Source organism: Galeopterus variegatus, unplaced genomic scaffold, assembly GCF_000696425.1.
Source record: "Galeopterus variegatus unplaced genomic scaffold, G_variegatus-3.0.2 Scaffold2727, whole genome shotgun sequence".
Taxonomy (NCBI): Eukaryota; Metazoa; Chordata; class Mammalia; order Dermoptera; family Cynocephalidae; genus Galeopterus; species Galeopterus variegatus.
In genome coordinates this window covers 163,010-183,379 of record NW_007728838.1, presented here as the reverse complement: position 1 = coordinate 183,379, position 20,370 = coordinate 163,010, and the positions used below count along the sequence as shown (strand labels likewise).

Genomic DNA, 20,370 nt, shown 5'->3' with positions numbered 1-20,370 from the left:
AGTGAAACTTTTTTTTTTTTTGTCTTTTTTCCATGTCCGGCAATGGATCGCAACCCTCAGTGTCGTCCCCGCACTGGACCGGGACCGGCAACGGGATCGCAACCCTCAGTGTTGCCCCCGCGCCTTGCTCAGCCAGTGAGCGGGAACCGGTCTGTATGTGGGATCCGAACCCTCGACGGGAGCGCCGCCACACTTCCCAAGCGGCGCACTAGCGCAGTGCGCCACCGGGCCGGCCCTTTAGTGGAAATTTTTAAGTGAAAAGTTTCAGAAAGTATTTGGGGTGACACACTAAAGTTAAACAAATTGTGGACTAATGCAGTTGTACTTTTAAAAATAGTTTCGTTCTATTATTAGTCATTTAAACTCAGAAATTAAAAAATAAAAATCAGAAGAAAATACACAGTTTCTCCAACACACCTTGATTGCTTTCTTAGAGAATTTCCTAGAGAATTATGGTGGTCATGCTGATTTTACCCCCTAAAATCTTATTTAGGTAGATAAGTATTGATTGTGAGTTTCATATAACTATTTGATATTGCAAATAAGAGTCATCTTTAAATAATCTTATGATGGTAGGCAAGACTTAAAGGTAATTTTTTGTTTTTTCTTTTTTGGCATCTGGCTGGTACGGGGTGTTATAAGCACTATGCTTTAACCAACTGAACTAAGTGGCCTGCCCTTAAAGTTAATTTTTTAAACCATGTATATTCTTGTCAGAATGAAAATCCAAGGCATACATTTATGTATTGATAACTAGGAGGAATTGTAGCCCATTTTCTCATTGGGTTTGGATCAGATATCTGGATCATCTGATTTAACCTCCCTTATGGACTATAAATGAAAACCCAAAGGTGTTTCATCTCCTCAAAATTCATGCTAAGATAGAGGCAGAAACAGAACTAAAATTCAAGTCTCATGACTATGAGACCGATTTTAGAGTACATGCTTTTACTTTGTGGACATTTTGCTTGTCCCCAGACTTATTCGACTTTGTCTTATTGTAGCATATAGATTTGATTGCTAAACTTCCTCTTGTGTGACTTCCTTCTAGTATTGCAGTACTATTCACCAGTTTCTTTAAAAAGTTTATGATTAATCCTATTTTTTTGTAAGCTTTTCGGGATGTTTTTCTTTAGGTCAGATTTGAAAACTAATGTGGATTAGCGATCTCCAATAGAATTTTCTGTGACTATGGAAATATTCTATATCTGTGCTGAACAATATGGTAGCCCTGTCAATGTCTTGATAATGAACACTTGAAATATGGCTAGCGTAACTGGAGAACTAAATTTTTTATTTAATTTAATTTTAACTTGTTCAAATTGAAATAGCCACATGTGGCTAGCAAAGATTTAGTTATTCTTAGTGAAGGGAAAGAAGTAGAAGTGGACATACTTTCACATTCCTTGCTATTGCGATTATTTTGTGTGTGTGTGTGTGTGTGTTTTGTGGGGTTAGATTTTTAAAATCTTGTTTTTCTAGAATGCTTTCTATTTTAGATAGTGAGTAAATCCATTTACGGGAAACAACATCAGTAATAGTTGTTTGAAAGCTACAGTATTTTTAAAAATTCTTTTAATCAGTGTGGTTATTAACAGACTATAGACTGCTGACCAACAAAGTGATTTTAATACAGAAGGAATTGCCTTCATTTCAGTATATTTTGGACTAGTTGTGGTTAAATAATTGTGTGTGTGTGTGTGTGTGTGTGTGTTTTGTGGGGTTAGATTTTTAAAATCTTGTTTTTCTAGAATGCTTTCTATTTTAGATAGTGAGTAAATCCATTTACGGGAAACAACATCAGTAATAGTTGTTTGAAAGCTACAGTATTTTTAAAAATTCTTTTAATCAGTGTGGTTATTAACAGACTATAGACTGCTGACCAACAAAGTGATTTTAATACAGAAGGAATTGCCTTCATTTCAGTATATTTTGGACTAGTTGTGGTTAAATAATATTTAAGACCTGAACTTTATATTATATGGAGTATTGATTAAACGGTAATAAATATTTTTTTTAATATAACCATACCTTAACCCATGAGACAAAGTGAACGCGAAAGGAAACAAAAGATAGGCCTGGTCTTCTTCACTTGTCTTCTTCCAACCTTTCTATATGACTAATTCCTGGTTTTGATTTCATTAGTCCTTGTTTTATATAGCGGTTTAGCCCACAGTTGCTGTATCATATTACCCTGTTTTATAGTAGCTTATCACCATCTGAAATTTTGTTTATTTAAGCTCCATGAGACCAGAGTCGTATTTCTTTTGATTTCTCAGGGCCTAGAACGGAGTCTGGTACATAGTAGGTGTTCAGTAATGGACCATCTCACAAACAAAAATAGGACTCTGCAAGGAAAAAGATATTTAACATTGCACTTGGAGTCTGGGAATAGGCAGGGTAAGACTCAGCTTTTGATTTTTGGTGGTGTTGGTATGGGTAATTCAAGTTGAGTAGAATGATTTTGTATAGAAACGTTTCTCTGGGAGCTCTTATTTTAAAAATAAACTTTTATCTACATATACAAAATGTATTAAATAAATTCTATCCACATCATAGAGTTGGAAAATGGAAACAAAAGTGAGAAAGTATTTCCAAAATGGTCAGTTTGTGCTAGTCAGTCTCATTTCTTAGTGAAGACATAGGTTATGGAATTTACTGAAAGTCATTTGTATGCCATTGGTGGAAAGGAGAGAACTGCCAACTCCTAATTTTCCAGTATGTTGTTCTGACTTATGATCCACAAATGACCACTGCTGTGTAGGAGACATAGGTATTTTGATATAAGTAATATTTGGCTGATGTTGGTTTGTGTTATCTGCAAGTAGCTAGAGATTAAAGACAAGCAATGTCTAGTAGTAATTTAGGTGATTTAATTTCTAATTTTTAAATGCCAACATGATAAACACGGAAAGGATTTTGTTTCTACTCATCTTTTCCTAAACAGTTAAACAATGTTTTAAGATGAAAATAAAGGCCTTCTTATTTAGATATTTATGTACATATTGTTAAATAATTAAAGTGTTTTAAGATGTGAATGAAAGCCTTTTTATTTAGGGAACTTGTACCATATTTACCTTTATGAAATAAATTTCCACTTAGGGGTTATTCATTAGAAAAAATGTTGGCTTAATAAAATGTTGGCTTAATATATTTCTTTGGAATGACTGTGTGAGGCTTTTATTTTTAAAAAACTGTGGCTATTATATGTTTAAATTAACAGACTTTTAAAAAGATGATTCTTACTATAGTGCTGTCTTTACTACTACAAGTTTTGCTTCTCTCTACATATTTTTGTGAAAATTGGCCACCAAATGTCCAGAGATTTTGGTTGTTACAAATTGAAAATCTTAAATACAGTAATTATTTTAGTAATAAAAGGACCCATAATATATTATTGTGTCATGTATAATAATGGCTTTACTGCCATTTTGTTTGTATCAGATCTGTGACTAGAATCAAAATAAACTCCAGAGCATAGAAAGCAGCAAGTGGCTATGCCAATAAAATAGGAAGGAATCATTTCCATTTCTTCTGCATGTGTGAAAGGTGACAGCTACACCCCACCAGCAGTTAAAATCTCTTGGCTTTCGGGCCGGCCCGGTGGCAAACTGGATAGTGCGCTGTTTGGGAAGTGCGGCGGCGCTCCCGCCCGAGGGTTCGGATTCCACATACAGACCGGTTCCCGCTCACTGGCTGAGCGAGGCGCGGGGGCAACACCGAGGGTTGCGATCCCGTTGCCGGTCCCCGGTCCGGTACGGGGGCAACACTGAGGGTTGCGATCCGTTGCCGGACACGGAAAAAGACAAAAAGACAAAAAAAAAAAATCTCATGGCTTTTCCTGGCCTGTCCAGGGACAAATTGTAGGTCGTATTACCATATTTGTATCAATAGGTGGGCCTATCTACATTGTGATGGGGTAAGACTTCTTTTTGAGTGATGTTTTTATGTAAGGTACCCTAAATCTTAGGTAAATTAATCCAAGAGAATTTCTCTCCTCCCTGTTAATAATAGGGATGTTAATGAAACTAAAGGAGACAAAGTGAGTGGAATTGCTTTCAGAAAAGCTGCTGTTGCTGCTATAACAAATTACGATAAACTTAGTAGCATAAAACAATACAAATTTACTCTCTTGTATTTCTGGATGTTAGAAGTCAGAAGTGGAGGTCTGGCCCGTTCCCAGTTGGCTAGAGGGCAGAGTTGTTACACAAGGGTCAAGGGTTCGGATCAGATCCCTGTGGCAGGGGAAAAAAGTTCGACATGTGTCTTGCTGGGCTAAACTCAAGGTATCAGCAGAGATGCATTTTTTTGGAGAATGTAGGGGAGAATTTGTTACCTTGCTTTTTTCAGCTTCTAGAGGTCACCTGTATTCCTTGCTTATGGTACCCTTTTTCCATTTTCAAATTCAACAGTGTTCAGATCTCTCTCTGACTCTGACCTTACTCCCTCCCTTTTTGATTTATAAGGATTCTTGTGATTACATCGGGCCCAACAGAATAATACAGGATAATCTCTCCATTGCAAGATTGTGTTTTCTGCCATTCTGTATTGATTTAGCAGCTTTCTTCGTTCACTAATTGTACTACAGGATGGGGATGCAGCAATGAACAAGACATAAAAGTACCCAGTACCTTTGTTAGAATTGAAGTAGTTTTATTCTGTTCGTTTCTTTCCTTACATGACTGAAGAAGGCACTGCTATGGTATCTGAACATATTTGGCAATTCTCTGAATACTGAAGTTAGTCAAAGATACCTCAAAGATAGCATGGCATTCTAGTACTGTATAAATTGGTTTGGTATTTAGCACAGGTTTATAGTAGTCTAGAAATTATACAAAAAAGGAAAGTCATTTTATTAGTGTTCCAGATTCTTGTGTTACGTTCAACAGTGATAATGTTGTGACAGTTTATCTTAATCCGGTTAATAGTGACTGTAGTTTTTAAAATTTTTTTTTATTTTTTGGTGGCTGGCCAGTATGAGGATCCAAACCCATGACCTTGGGGTTATAAGGCTGCACTGTAACCAGCTGAGCTAACTAGCTTGTCCTAGTGACTAGTTTTTCTACACTGATACAAGTCAAACTTTTGTCATAGTATACCCACTATGAAAATATGAATCATAATATGTTGTCAATAGACTATATTTGCTATAGACTATAGAATGGTGGAGGGCAAGATGGGAAAGCTGAAGCAGCAGGAGAGGTGGTTGGACATACAGGCAGGGGCCAAGCCATGAAGGACTTCAACTTTTTGGATTTTATTCTGAGGCATGGAGAGCTGTGGGATGTTATTAAATTTGAATTTGTTTTGTTTTGTTTTGTTTTGTTTTTAAGTACTGTTGATGCTTTAGAGGGTAGCTTGGAGGTGGACAACACTGGAAGTGGGAAGAACAGTTAGGAAACTTGCTCTAATCCAGTTGAGAAATGATAAGGCAAAGCCAATGAACATAGCAAGAACTGTCCTGATTTGGAAGAGAGTTGGAGGGTAGAGCTTTGATCTATGTATTGCAGTCATCTTTTCCCACTCTGGGGGGTTGTCTTTTTACTTGTGTTTTCTTTGGTCATACAGCTTTTTAGATTAATATTGTCAATTTCATCAATAATTTCCTTTATGTTTTATACTCTTTATGTATTAAGGAAATCCTTCTTTTAAAAGTTTTTAAGTTTTGCTTTTTATATTAGGTCTTTAATCCACCAGGGGTTGGTATATTATATGGTGAGGATCTAAATTTTTCTCTACATGGATAAGCAGTTGTCCCAGTACCATTTTTTGAATCTCCTATCCTTCCCTCACTTGTTTACAGCGCTGCTTCTGTCATATGCCACATTGCTGTATAGGCTTGGGTCTATGTCTAGGATCTTATTCTGTTTCATTGTTTATCCTTTTCTAGTACCTCACATCATAATTACCAGGGCTTAATAGTAAGTGTAAAACTTTTTATTTTAGGAATGTTTAAGTTGTGTGTACAAATCAGTAATTCTTTGAATAGATACTATAGACATTATTGTTGAGAAACATACACAAATGCTTTCTTGATTTTTTTAGAGCATTCTTTTTTTATTGTGATACAATTCACATTCCATAAAATTCATCCTTTTAAAGTGTACAGTTCAGTGATTTTTAGTATATTCACAAGGCTGCACAACTCTCACCACTGTTTAATTTAGGAACATTTTCATCATCTCAAAAAGAGACCCCCATACCCATTAGCAGTCAACTTCCATTCATTTCCTCCTTCCAACTCCTGGCAACCACTAATCATCTTTCTGTCTCTGGATTTGCCTATTCTGGACATTTCATATAAATGGAATCATTCAATATGTGGCCTTTTAATTCTTACTTAAATCGAGTAAAATTGATAGATTTGCAGGGCATTCGGTAGGAATATAACTGTGTCTTTAAGAAAGTAGGACAAAAATGTTGTACCTTAGTGGGGAGAAAGAAGAGAAAACCATCAGTATTTATTTTTTATTCTTCAAGCATCAAACTCACATTTTATTTCTCCCTTATTTATTGAAAAGAGTGGTCAGTCTTATGCATTCGTTTAGTTGCTTAATGAGTAAATGTCATGTAGCAAATTCTGTTCTAGAAGGGTAACTTCTATTGATACATCTTGAGTTTATTATGTATAGATGGAGCAAGACTACTTTGTTTTGAATGCATGTTGTCAGTAATTGTATAAAAATGACATAATTTGCTTCATATTTTGGTAGAAAGTGAGTAAAATCACATGAAAATATAAAGGGGGTATATTCTCTCCTGAATTGTTTATTTTTTAAGCAAGCAGATTTTCCCTTATAAGCCAGAAATTAGTCAGCAGCTGAGAGTTCTTTTTAAAAGATTACTTTGGAAAGTACCTTTAAGTCAAGATACCCAGATAAGGTTTACTAATATAGAACGTTTATTTTACATTTTAAAATGCTGTAAGCCTTTTGTGTCATTTGGAGAATTGATGTTTTATTAGTATAATTGGAAAAAAGTAGTGCAGGAAAATGTTTTCCTCTAAATAATAGCCTTAAACTTTCAAAGAGTCAGCCTCAACCAGAGTGGTAAACCTCTTTAAATGATGGAAAGCTTGAGTAGCAATCTTTTCAAACCTCGTAATTTTGACATCTTCAGATATTCATTAAAAAAGCCATAGGGGTGGTTGTCAATATTGGTGACCAAAAAAAGCGGAGGGAGGGGGACTAAAATTTAAGTGCCTATAGAGTTAATGCCATTGTATAATGACCTTAAAGTCTGAGAAATCCAAGTATTTGCATTACCATGGGAATTGAATAAATTGTTTGAGAGAAAAACGCCCAAATTTCAGTCCGAAATAATTTACTTCTATACCATTGTGGTTAAAACTTTTTTGGATAACTACCCAAGCCATCTGAGGAGTCTTCCAAAAGTTTATGGAAAGATTTGTATTATCTTTTAATTATATTCTCCATGAACTTTTAATTCTACTCTCCACAGGGCTGGCCCAAGCAGGATCCTTTTTGTTTGAAAAGTTGACAAGAGGTAGACATTGTCGATAGAGGCATGGTCAAGTTGTTAGAACCAGATGGTTGGGTGTCTCTCTCTCTCTCTCCTTGCAAAGGAAGAATATTGACTTTTAGTGTAATTTGCATCCTGTTCAGAAGGTAGAAATTGACTTTTTCTTCTGTTCATACTTAATAGAAATTTGGTTTTGCTGATTTTCTTTTTTTTTTGGACTGGTAAGGGGATCGCAACCCTTGTCAGGGTGTGGTCCAGACCACGCTCAGCCATTGAGTGCACCGGCCATCCCTATATAGGATCCAAACCCCGGGGCCTCGGCGCTACCAGTGCCACACCCTCCTGAGTGAGCCCGGGGACCTGCCCTTTTTTTTGCTGATTTTTTTTTTTTTCCGGCAACGGATCGCAACCCTCAGTGTCGCCCCCATACCGGACCGGGACCAGCAACGGGATCGCAACCCTCAGTGTCGCCCCCATACCGGACCGGGACCCGCAACGGGATCGCAACCCTCAGTGTCGCCCCCATACCGGACCGGGACCCGCAACGGGATCGCAACCCTCAGTGTCGCCCCCATACCGGACCGGGACCCGCAACGGGATCGCAACCCTCGGTGTTGCTCCCGCCCCTCGCTCAGCCAGTGAGCGGAACCGGTCTGCATGTGGGATCCGAACCCTCGGGGCGGGAGCACCGGGCCGGCCCCTTTTTTGCTGATTTTTAAAGGTGTGTGTTTGGCCTCTTTAAAAATATTTTTCTCCTGGGCCGAGCTCGTGGCGCACTCGGGAGAGTGCGGCGCTGGGGGCGCAGCAGTGCTCCCGCCGCGGGTTCGGATTCTATATAGGGATGGCTGATGCGCTCACTGGCTGAGCGCAGTGCAGCCAGTCTCAAAAAATATATATTTTTCTCCTACTTACTTCCAGTTTTAAAACAGACATAATAAGGGCCGGCCCGGTGGCGCACTGGATAGTGCGCCGCTTGGGACGCGCGGCGGCGCTCCCGTCCGAGGGTTCGGATCCCACGTACAGACCGGTTCCCGCTCACTGGCTGGGCGAGGCGCGGGAGCAACGCCAAGGCTTGCGATCCCGTCGCCGGTCCCCGGTCCAGTGCGGGGGCGACGCTGAGGGTTGCGATCCGTTGCCGGACACGGAAAAAAGACAAAAAAATAAAATAAATAAAATAAAATAAAACAGACATAATAAACCAAGATAGCATACCTCTTATTTTTAAGCGTTACACGTTTGTTATTGCATCACTAAAAATTAAGTAATTCATAAATTATGAAAGCCAAAATGGGCAATACAGAATTTGTAGTTTATAGTCAAAGGATTGTTCTGGTCATCTAATTAGATTAAAATATAAATAGAACACAGAACTAAAAAGAATGGAGTCTCTTTTACAACCCTGGCTTTAGGGCATTTTAGCTTTCTTCTTATAGGTTAAGCATGTTTTCTCAAGTTTTTGCTTTATAGAGGCTCTGGTTTCATTATAGCAAACCCATTTACAAAAATAACACAATATTTTTTAAAAAATTAAGTATTCCCCTCCCCACCGCTCTCAATGTAAATTTGAGGGGGAAATAGTGAAGTGAGCATCTCCCTTGATGCAGTCACCCAGAGATCTTCATAGTCTGTCATTAAGTGTGAATCATATTCTGAAGAAACTGTTTTTTGGGGGTAAGTATGTACATATATATTAAACTGATTTCACATATGGAAACTGGTTTTCAAACATTAAGTGATCATTCAGTTAGAAATCAGTATATGAGTATATTTTATAGCTTTTTCTTTACTCCTCAGAGATTCCATACTTAAGCTTGCCTTTATGTACCGCATTGTAATTTTTTGGCTTTAAAATAAAATGACCCTCTAATTTTTCAGTACTGTGTGTCTTAAAATTTTATATATGTATATAAATTTTATGAATATATAATTTTGTGTGTGTGTGTATATACATATATATACACAAATTTCTTGCTGCAGAAAATTACCAAACTCTGAAAATGACAGGTTTTCAAGAACCAGCATAGCTGGTTCATTACTGTAGACGTCTGCATTCACTTCATTCCTGTTACTGTGGAAACACATTCAGACTGTGGGTTTATCATAAACCTTGAGAAACGTTCCTTGCAACAACAGTTCACATAAAGAAACATCTGGATCCCTTGCTTATCCTGGTAAAGGAAGACCACTCTTCCTCTGTGTTGTGGAAATCACATTATATTCCACTATTTTTCTCTAGCTGTAAAAATTCTAATGTGGATATATCAAGAACACTTTGTTTTTAGTATGATTGATCACATTTACTGGAAAAGCTTTGGAAAGGTTGATGTGCATGCCAATTCAATTAACTGTGACTATGAGAATTGCATTTCGAGAGCTTCCACATTCCTAATTTCAGACCTACAGTGTTAACAATAGGGTTTTAAACAGACGTGTTTGTATAAGAGTTATTTATTTATTTATTTATTTATTTTTAATACTTTAGTCTTTGGTTGGGTTAACACTCTACTCTCCCTGGAAGTTCGTAGGATTTCATGCATTCTCTTGAGACTTTAAACCTTGTGAGGAAGTTTAGCACAGAACTAAGGAGAATCTCAGTGGTTGCTAGGTAAGCAGTTGTCAGTCAAATTTTGCTGAGGACATTACCTGAGAAGATTGTAACTGCTTTTACATTCTCTTAAACAGTCTCCATGAAAAGACCCTCAACTGCTCTTTAAAGCATTTCATTTATATGTAATCATTCCCTTAAATTTACACAGTTCAGTTTAAATGATTCAGTAAAGCTCCTCCTCTGAGCCTTTGAGTTGGGTTATTAGAACATATATAGGAATACAATTGCTTCCTGTTCTTAAGAAAACTCACAGAAACAGATTGTTTCATGAATAATTCTAAGAGATATGCACAGTGTATCTTAGGAACACAGAGGAAAACTACTCAGACTAAGAGCTTAAGTGACTACTTCTTGGAAATGACTTTCTGAGCTCAAAAGATGGTTAAGAGTAAAAAAAAATATTGTAAAAGGGCATATGATGCATAGGAGATGACATTAGTAAGGGCACAGAGATGTGAAATAGTGTGCACAGCAATTCCCAGTAATTTACATTACTAGAATACAAAAGTAACTTGAGGTTGGACAAGTAGCTACAAAGAGAACTTGCTTGGGGGGCCTTATGTGCTTTGTCAGTCATGGTGTTTGGGCTTTTTCTAGGCAATGGGAAACCATTCAGAGGATTTCAATTAGGAGAGCAACGTGGTTAGATTTGCAAATTAACCTGAGAATGTATTTAGGGGTAGTTGGGTCTGAAAACAGAAATGGGCAACTTATATGACATCTTAGAACCACTTCTGATTCCAAAGCCTTAAATAATGGTAATATAAGGAATTTTGAAGTATAATAAAATATAAAGTTTTCTCTTATTTGAGAAGAGACTGGCATTTTTAAATATAGAAAAAATGAGTGTATACAGCACAGCATGTAATTCTATAAAGTAGAATCCAGCAATATGTACATTCTACCAAAGAATTGTTCTTTTTATGAGTTTGTTACAATGATTTAAACTATACATTGAACACATTATGAATACTTAATTGATATGTGTAGCCTCAAACTGTTCATCTGAAACACGTGACATAATCTCCCCTTCCCTTTTTTTTTTTTTTACTCTATGATTTGGCTTAAGGATTCTATATAAACTTTTCTATTATCATTTCCCCATGAACAAATTGGTAAAAAAAATGAATAAATAAGAGCCCTAAATCTTTAGTTGATAGTTTTCAACTTTTTTTGCTTTAAGAAAAAAACTGTTTATGGACAGCTTCAATGAAATTAAGAAAAAAGTATTCATTAATTGATTTATTTTATCTTTTTAAAATTAACCTAGGAACACTGGTCAGAGGAAGAATTTATTAGGAATTGGTTTTTTGTGGTGATTTCATTTACTTGAAAGTACAGATTAGAATGGGTGGAAGAATAGTACAGTTTTTTGGTCTCCCACCAAATCGTTAATTCTGGGGAGTGGGAGTAGAGAAGTGTCAAGTGAGGTTTTTTTTGTTTTTGTGGTTGTGTTACTTTACATATTTAGGGATTGTGGGAAATAAGCTTACTTGTTAAGAGCCAATGTTGTAGAACAGAGTGGATTTTTGAATTCTCGTTTTACTGGTTGTTTGATTAGGGACAAGTTACTTTAATCATGCTGCCCTTGATTTTCATTTGTAAAATTGGGCTAGTAACTGTATTTCCTCAAAGGGGTGTTCTGAAGAATAATATTAACAAATATAAAATATTTAGGATAGTATTGACATATAGCAAGCCCTCACATGTTAGCTATTAGTGTTATTACTTTAGTAATAAAAAAAATTAAATATATCATCTTTATCAGGGATTTACTAAGAATAAAGGTGTAAGAGTTTTTGCTGGCCTGTACCGAGTAGTTTTTAAAGCAGTGGGTGAAAAACACCTAACTTCAACATCCTGCCTGTTTTTCAAGGCCTAAATGCTTCCTTGCCTAGCATTGTTCTTTCTCTTCAAATGTCTGTTATAATTGTAGTGGTAACAGTTTAATTCTTTGCCACATTCTGTTTCATATTGTTTACTATTATTTTATGAGTCTTACTTATACAATCTTATCTTGTCTTACTAAAGAGAATGCAAATGCCGTTATGTCAGAGATCATGTTTTTGACCAGTTCTGTATGCCCAACATTTCACTGAATGATAATAAGAGCCAACAGGTATTGAGCTGTATGCCAGGCATTGTCCTAGATGCTGTTTGTGAATTAACTCTTAATTCTTACAACAACACTGTACAAGGTAGACAATTAAAAATACCCAGTTTCTGGATAAGGAAACTGAAGTGTAGGGATATTGAATAAATTGCCTGAAGTTACACAGCTAACACGCCTTGAGGTTGGGCTTTGAACCTAGCGGTTTGATTCTGAGCCTGTATGCTCAACCACAGTGCTCAGAGAGCCTTCTACTTCACTAAGTTCTCAACCATTTTATCATCAGTGTGTCTGCTGTTTGAGGGCTGGCTGCCAGACTCCAGTACATATAAAAATCACTGTGTAAAGGAATTTAGTTATAGTCCTAAAATATCTTTTAAAAAAATCATTAAAATTGCTTTCTTGTTTGCATTATATATTATTTGGAGGCATAATATGAAAAAGCATGGTCCTAATCATGCTCAGGCTTTCTAGAAAGTATAACAAAGTGGACATTTTGGCTTGGTTGGTCAGAATATGGTACCAAAATTTAATGTAGGCTCTTACCACATTAGGAAGCTTACTTTTAGTACTTCTTCTAAATCCTATCCAAACCCTAGCCAAATTATTTGGTTTTATTTTTTCCTAACTTTTTACTTTTAAAATTTTCAAACCTTCATTCTTTTTTTTGGCAGCTGGCCAGTACAGGGAGGGATCGAACTCTAGACCTTGGTGTTATCAGCACCATACTCTAACCAGCCGAGCTAACTGATCAGCCCAGTAAAAATTTTCAAACCTTTAGAAAAGTTAAAAGATTATAGTCAACACCTCATTTGCTTTACTCTAGGTACATGTACTTTTTTATCCTGAACTGTTTGAAAGTTGCAGATACCATGACACTTTATTTCTAAATATTTGAGCATGGCTCTCCTAAGAATAAGGACATTTTCTTATATAAACAGAATACCATTATCATACCCTTGAAAATTAATAGCTACGTTGTTTAGTAGCCAGTTCATATTTAAAATTTGTCTCCAAAATATTTTTATTTATGTGTGCATATTTAAATCCAGAATTCAGAGTTTATGTAATGCATTTGGGTTGTTAAACCTGCCTCTTATAATCTAGAATACTCTTTCCACCTTTTGTTTGTTTTTTTGTTTGTTTATGAATAATCTAGAATACTCTTTCCACCTTTTGTTTGTTTTTTTGTTTGTTTATGACAGCCTTTTTGAAGAGTTCAGGCCAGTTGTCTGAAAGAATGTCCCACATTTTGAATTTGTCTGATTGTTTCCTCATTTTGGATTCAAGTTCAGCATTGGGAAGAGTAATTCAGTGGTGAAGTTGTGTTCATATATTACATCATGAGGCACATTATGTCATGTTTAGTCATTTGTTTAAAATGGTGACTGCCAGCTATCTCCATTGTACATATTTCTGTTTGTAATTAGTAAGTGATCTATGGGTAATAGATACTTAAACTGTCATTTCAGTTGTCTCATTTTTGCTCAAAAAGCCTTAGTGGGTTCCCATTTCCTAGAATGTAAGCATATAAAGATGTTCCTGATATAAGCCTTCTGTTGGATACGTGTTTTGCAAATATATTTTCCCTGCCTACAACTTACCTTTTTGTTTTCTTTTTTTTTTTTCTTTCCCTTTTTTGTCTTTTTTCGTGACTGGTAACGGGATCGCAACCCTCGGTGTCGCGCCTGCACCGTGCTCAACCACTGAGTGGACCGGTCTCTATATGGGATCCGAACCCTCGCTGGGAGCGCCGCCGTGCTCCCAAGCGCCGCACTCTACCGAATGCACCACCGGGCCGGCCCTACCTTTTTGTTTTCTTTTTTTTCTTTCTTTCCCTTTTTTGTCTTTTTTCGTGACTGGTAACGGGATCGCAACCCTCGGTGTCGCGCCTGCACCGTGCTCAACCACTGAGTGGACCGGTCTCTATATGGGATCCGAACCCTCGCTGGGAGCGCCGCCGTGCTCCCAAGCGCCGCACTCTACCGAATGCACCACCGGGCCGGCCCTACCTTTTTGTTTTCTTAACTATTTTTGTTGGTGGTGGTACTGGTAAAAATGGAAGTCAGCTTATATTCAGGAATACCAATGACCTGAAGAGAGATGTTAGGCTCACCCATCTCTTTTGGTAAAACTGATGGAGAGTGGCCAGACTAAAGCCATCTCAAAGACTCAGATTTACTCAGGGGTTTGTAAAGAGGGGTTGAGGGAGTAGAAAGTGGGAAAGGAAAAGCAGGAGGGAGGGGTGTGTGACCTGTGGGGGCTCCAGGCAAGGAGCCAGGTGTAAGGTCTCCCCAAGGCCACCTCTGTTTTCTGCTCCCATCCTTGATGTTATCTTAGGGTCCTGTGCTGACAACACCAAGTCAAGGGTTAAGATCCCCTTACCGGTCATCTTTTATAAAAAAAACAAAAAAACAAAAATCTGATGGAGAATGGTCATACTAAAGCCATCTCAAAGATTCAGATTAACTGAGGGGTTTTTAAAGAGGGAGTTGAGGGACTGGAAAGTGGGAAAGGAAAAGAGGAGGAAAGGGGACATGAACTGTAGGGGCTTCAGAGGCAAGGAGCCAAGTGAAAGGTCTTGCCAAGACCCCCTCTGGTCTGTGCTCCCGTCCTTGCTGTTATTTCAGGATCCTGCTGGAGGGGTGGAATCAGCATAGCTTTATTGATGTCTTCCTGGGTTTCTCAGGGTCTTGTAGCAAGTCTGTAGCTCCAGCCTGATTGTTCTGAAGTTTTCTCCTAACCCATTTTTGTTTAGGGCTTTATTAATTTCTTCAATTTGATTCAGGAGATCCTTGAGAGGTACTCTTTTCTGCTTGCTTTCAGGCTCTGATCTCTTTCATCTAAGGCTCCAGAAAAGCAGGATGGCTTTTGGTGTCCTGCTAACAGCACCGTAACTGTAGGGGCCAAAGGAAAATATCACCCCTAAAGGTTCGTTAATAAAAATCACTGAAGATTTAGATTAATAGGAAGAAAAAGCGTAACAAATTTTATTATTTAACGTGCTAGGGGAAGGCAAAGCACGCAGGCATCACAAGAGAGTAATGCTCCTTCTTAACTCTTAAGTCCATTTTATCAGTCTTTTTCTTTCATAGTTCATGGTATTTGTGTCCTGTTTAAGAAATCTTTGCGTATGCAATGTTATATTACTCCTCTGTTTTATTCTAGAGGTTTTATAGTTTTGACTTGGTGTTTAGGTTTATGAACTAATTTTAGTTATTTTAGTGTATAAAATAAAGGTTGGGGTTCACTTTTTTCATACTGATATCCAGTCAGTTGTTCCAGCCCCATTTGTTGAAATTACTACTGTTTCCCATTGAATTACCTTGGCACCTTTATGCAAGAGCAGTTGACCACACAACTCTGGGTTTTGGTGTTGTTTTAATTTTTTTTCTTTTATAATGAGCATAACACATTTTTACCAAACAAGGGGTTAGTGGGTGAGAAAAGTTATGCTGAAGGCTCTTATACCCAGAAGTTTGGCAGGTAAATTGAGGGATACTAGTGATAAGCCCTTTGAGGACAGGAACTCTGTTATTCATTTATTAATTGAACAATGTTGAGTGTCCAGCACTGAATAAGACATACATGACTCCTGCCCTCATAGAGCGTGCAGTTGAGTGAGGGAGACATACTAGTGATAAGCCCTTTGAGGACAGGAACTCTGTTATTCATTTATTAATTGAACAATGTCGAGTGTCCAGCACTGAATAAGACATACATGACTCCTGCCCTCATAGAGCGTGCAGTTGAGTGAGGGAGACAGACAGTAAGAAGGCAGCCATGTTTTTGTGTAATGTATATTGTGGTAAGTGCTGTAAGGGGGAAAAGACTTAACGAAGAGAATGAGCTGGGGACCTCAGAATGCCGTTCTGAGGGACTATGGATGTTCCACGTAGCTGGAGCAGCACGTGTGAAAATCCTCATTGTTTAAGAATGAACTTGGCATGTCTGAAAACCCTGAAAGAAGCCAGTGTGGATAGAATGCAGTGAGTGTAGCAGCAGAGAGTATTGGTCGATGGTTTTGGGGAAGTGTAAGCTGAGGCCTCACCATGCAGGGGCTAGCTGCTCATGGTAAGTAGTTTGGATTTTATTTGAGCTCAGTGGGAAGTCATTGAAGGTTTTGTTATTTTGTTTTTTGCTTATTTTAGTAAACCATGTAACCACTATCTAGAACAATAAGCTGAATATAACCAGCACCCCAGGAACCTCCCTCATGACCCCCTTCCAGTGTTCACAGTCCCCACCCTTCCAATAAGCAACTGTATTCTGACAGCTATCACCATAGAGTTAGTTTTAACTTTATCCTGTATTTGAATTTTACATAAATCACACTATATACTGTATAAATGGACTCATTGTATCTGGCTTCTTTCACTCAAAATGACATTTGTGAGAGTCGTATATGTTGTTGAGTGTAGCAGTAGTTCATTTTTCTTGCTGTATTGTTGAAAGATTTTGAAGGGGATAGTTACATGATTGGGTTTATTTCTAAAAGGTGACTGGATGTTATATGGGGAAATGGATTATACAGAGGCAGGAGAAGAAGTGTGGAGACTGGGAAGGTAACTATGGAATAGACTAGGTGAGATTTCATCATGGCTTGGACTAGTAAGGAGAAGCAAAGGAGATAGAGTGAAATAGACAAATGTGAGATATATACTTGGGAGATAAAACTCAGGTAGTTTGCTGATGGATTATATAAACGTGGAAGTGAGAGAAAGGGATGTATCATGATTCCCAGGTTTCCAGCTTTGATAGCTAATAGAGGTTTTTATTTTTATTTCTGTGTTTTGGGGTGGGAAAGACTGGGGAATGGACACATTTAAGTAGAATAAAAACTAAGCGTTAGATATTTTAAGATATGAGAGTAACTGCCAAACAGGCATTTGGATTATAGGTATTGAGCATATTGGAAAACAGTGGGAAGTTGGGACAGTTTGCAAATTGTAAGGCAGCTGCCATGTCAAGAGCACTGTATTGGAGTTAGAAGACCTGAGTTTTACCATGTTATTCAATTTCTGTTGGCTTTGTGACTAAGGGCAAGTCACTTGATCTTTCTGAGCTCCATTCTTTCTTATCTGTAAAATAGGAATAATAATGTGCTTCATAGTAATAAACAGATGTAATATACGAGTGAGGCCACAATTTATAGATATTTGGCCCAGTGGATGCTGAGAAAAGTTTATTCATGCACATACGGTTCAGGTTGGTAGGAAAAAGTGAGGTTATGGAAAACCTTTAAAGGCATGGAAGGGCTTTGGAGTTTCTTAGCGTGGGAATAGGCTTATCAAAGTTTGGTTTTAGAAGCATCATCTAACTGCTCTGCAGGAAGAAGTTAGAGGTAAAAGATATCTAGAAAATCAGTCATCATAGTTCAGGGTAAGATGCTGAGGACCTGGTCTGGGTCTTGACATGGATGTAGAGATCAAAGAACAGAACAGAGATTTCAAAGGAAGAAACGACAAGATTTGCTCAATGACTAGCTTTGAGGCTTAACAGAGGAAAGAATTAGTTACCCATAAGCCTGAGATTTCTAGCCTGGGAATCTAGAAAAATGATGGAAGCAATGACAAATCTGGGGTAGTCTGAAGGGAAGCTGAGTTAGGGAAGGGACAGTGCATTCAATTTGAACATATAACCCTTAAGTTTATAGTATGGTTGTCCTTCAGTAGCTGGTTATTCTCTGGCAGTAAATATTGTGAAAAAGAGCACAGGATTAGAAATCAGGAGATTGATTCTTTCTCAAGCTTAAGCACTGATTAGCTTTATGGTCTTGGGAAAGTCAGCATCTCAAATATTTAACATAGTTACCTAAAAAATGAAGCTAGTATGCACCTACCCTGTCAGGCTTACCAGTTGTTTTGAGGATAAAATAAGAATGCATATGAAAGGACTCTGTGAACTCCTGTATACTTGTAAGATGATAATGTTATTTCTTAGTTCAAACTAAAATGAAATATTTGCAGCTGGGGCTAAAGAAGAGAGGAAAAGGAGGGAAATATCAATGTACTTAAAGGCTTATGTTTGGAACTAAGTCAGAAGAATCAGAAAGTTCAGTCTCTGAATACACATTGCCTGAAAAACCCTGTAGATTATAACTTGGGAGGCTAATCTGGAAGCTGATCTTGCATATGACAGTTATGAGAACCAAAAACACAGGTTGCATCTTTTTACATGTCAGTATTTAACGTGCCTTCAAGTTGGAAGTGTGAATGAGAACTTTTGAATTCCATGTTGCTCCATGTGTGTTAACCGAATTTTAAAACATTTCCTTCTTATGTCTGTTGCTGTGAACTATACATTTATGCCAAGGGTCAAATTAAGGTAATGTTTCAATTTTTAAGCTATGTATAAAGAAATGATTTCTAACATTTATCAGAATTATCAGTGAGTATGGTACGCTGGTGAGGGGCACAGACTTTGAAACGAGACTGCTTGGGTTGAATCCTAGCTCAGTCGATTAATTATTAGATATGAACACTTGAGAAAGTCATTTAACCTCTCTGTGCCTCTGTTTCCTCATCTGTAATGGGAGATACCTACTGAAGGTTGCTGGGAGGAGTAAATGTAGTACTGTGTGTAAATAAAGCAACTAGAGTGCTGCCTGGCACTTACAAAGTACCATTTAAGTGTTAATGGTGGTTATTGGAAGAGATGTTATTTTGGCAGTGGCCAAGGAATAAAGTGCATGAACAAAAGATAGGAATCCGTCTCTCAACTGATAGATGAGGGAAGCAGAAGTGGTAAATGGTAAAAATCATGGGCTTTAGCATCAGACATGTTTAGATTCAAATTCTAAAATCTTTGCTTTGTGGTTTATAAGCAGGCCACCAATTCCCTTTGAAGCTCAGTCTCTTTTACTTATGAACCAGGAATCACAGTATCTCTGTAGTGGAGTTGTTACAAGGATTAAATGAGATAATATATAAAGTGCCTGACCCAGAGTAGACGCTCAGGAAATTAAAGTTCTCTCTGTTTTCCCCCACCATCCTCCCACCTGCAATATAGAGCAGTGTAGGCAGTTTGATTTCTTGTATGCTCTCTTATTCAATTGTTTGCAATTTTAGAACTTCTAAAATTATCTTTATTTGCTAACAGTAGAATAAACAGCGGTTGTGTAATTGAATACACCTTGAAAAGTGCATTGTCAGCTTTTGTTTCCCTCTTCCCTTTGCCGTTTTAGGTTACTTCCTTTATCATTATGGTAAATCCTACTATAGAATCAAGATAGTAGACATTATTAATCAGTCATAGAATTAAACTGGGATGTGGTCTCAGAATCCTTCTTCACAGTACACTTATCCTTGGGTATCTGGGGAATTGGTTTCAGGACCCCTGCAGATACTGAAATCCAAGGATGCTCAAGTCCCTGATATAAAATGCTGTAGTATTTGCATATAGCCCACACATATCCTCCCATATACTTTAAATAATGTCTAGATTACTTATAATACCTAATACAATGTAAATGCTATGTAAATACTTATATTGTTTAGGGAATAATGATAAGAAAAAAATTCTGTACATGTTCAGTATGGATGCAACCATCTTTGTTTTTATTTTTGAAATATTTTTGATCTACAGTTGGTTGAATCTGTGGATGCAGAACCCATGGATACAATGGGTCAGCTGTATTCCATGGAGCTACAGTCAGTTCATCAGAGTTGATAAAGTAGTGAAAACCTGTTTGTCCTCCCTGCTTTAGAGCTTTCTAGAAGAAATGTTTATGGGATTATCAAATAAAATATGTGACTGTCCATTAATTCTCTGTCTTGAGATATGAACTTGTCAAACCTTCTGACAAGGCAGGGTGGTCTTGTAGCATTTCCTAACGAATTTTTTTTTTTTTTTAATTTTATTTTGTTGATATAGAATGTGGTTGATTATTGTGGCCCATTACCGAAACCTCCCTCCCTCTTCCCTCTCCCCCCTCCCACCCAACAATGTCCTTTCTGTTTGCTTGTCGTATCAACTTCAAGGAATTGTACTTGTTATGTCTTCTTCCCCCCCCCACCCCGGTTTTTTTTTTGTGTGTGTGTGAATTTATTTTTAGCTCCCACCAATAAGTGAGAACATGTGGTATTTCTCTTTCTGTGCCTGACTCGTTTCACTTAATATAATTCTCTCTAGGTCCATCCATGTTGTTGCAAATGGCAGTATTTCATTC

The 20,370-nt window shown here is 37.5% G+C and overlaps 1 protein-coding gene across 4 annotated transcripts in view; it reads left to right on the top strand.

The window, feature by feature from the left end:
- WHSC1L1 (Wolf-Hirschhorn syndrome candidate 1-like 1) overlaps positions 1-20,370 on the top strand; it is a 101,568-nt gene that overhangs the window by 10,724 nt on the left and 70,474 nt on the right. The window contains exon 1 of one of the 4 annotated variants that reach the window (XM_008582811.1): positions 15,062-15,131. The exons of the other annotated variants lie outside the window; for them this stretch is intronic. The gene's annotated coding sequence lies outside the window, so the exon portion shown is untranslated. Of the gene's footprint in view, positions 1-15,061; positions 15,132-20,370 lie in introns of those variants that run through there. 4 annotated transcript variants of the gene reach the window in all.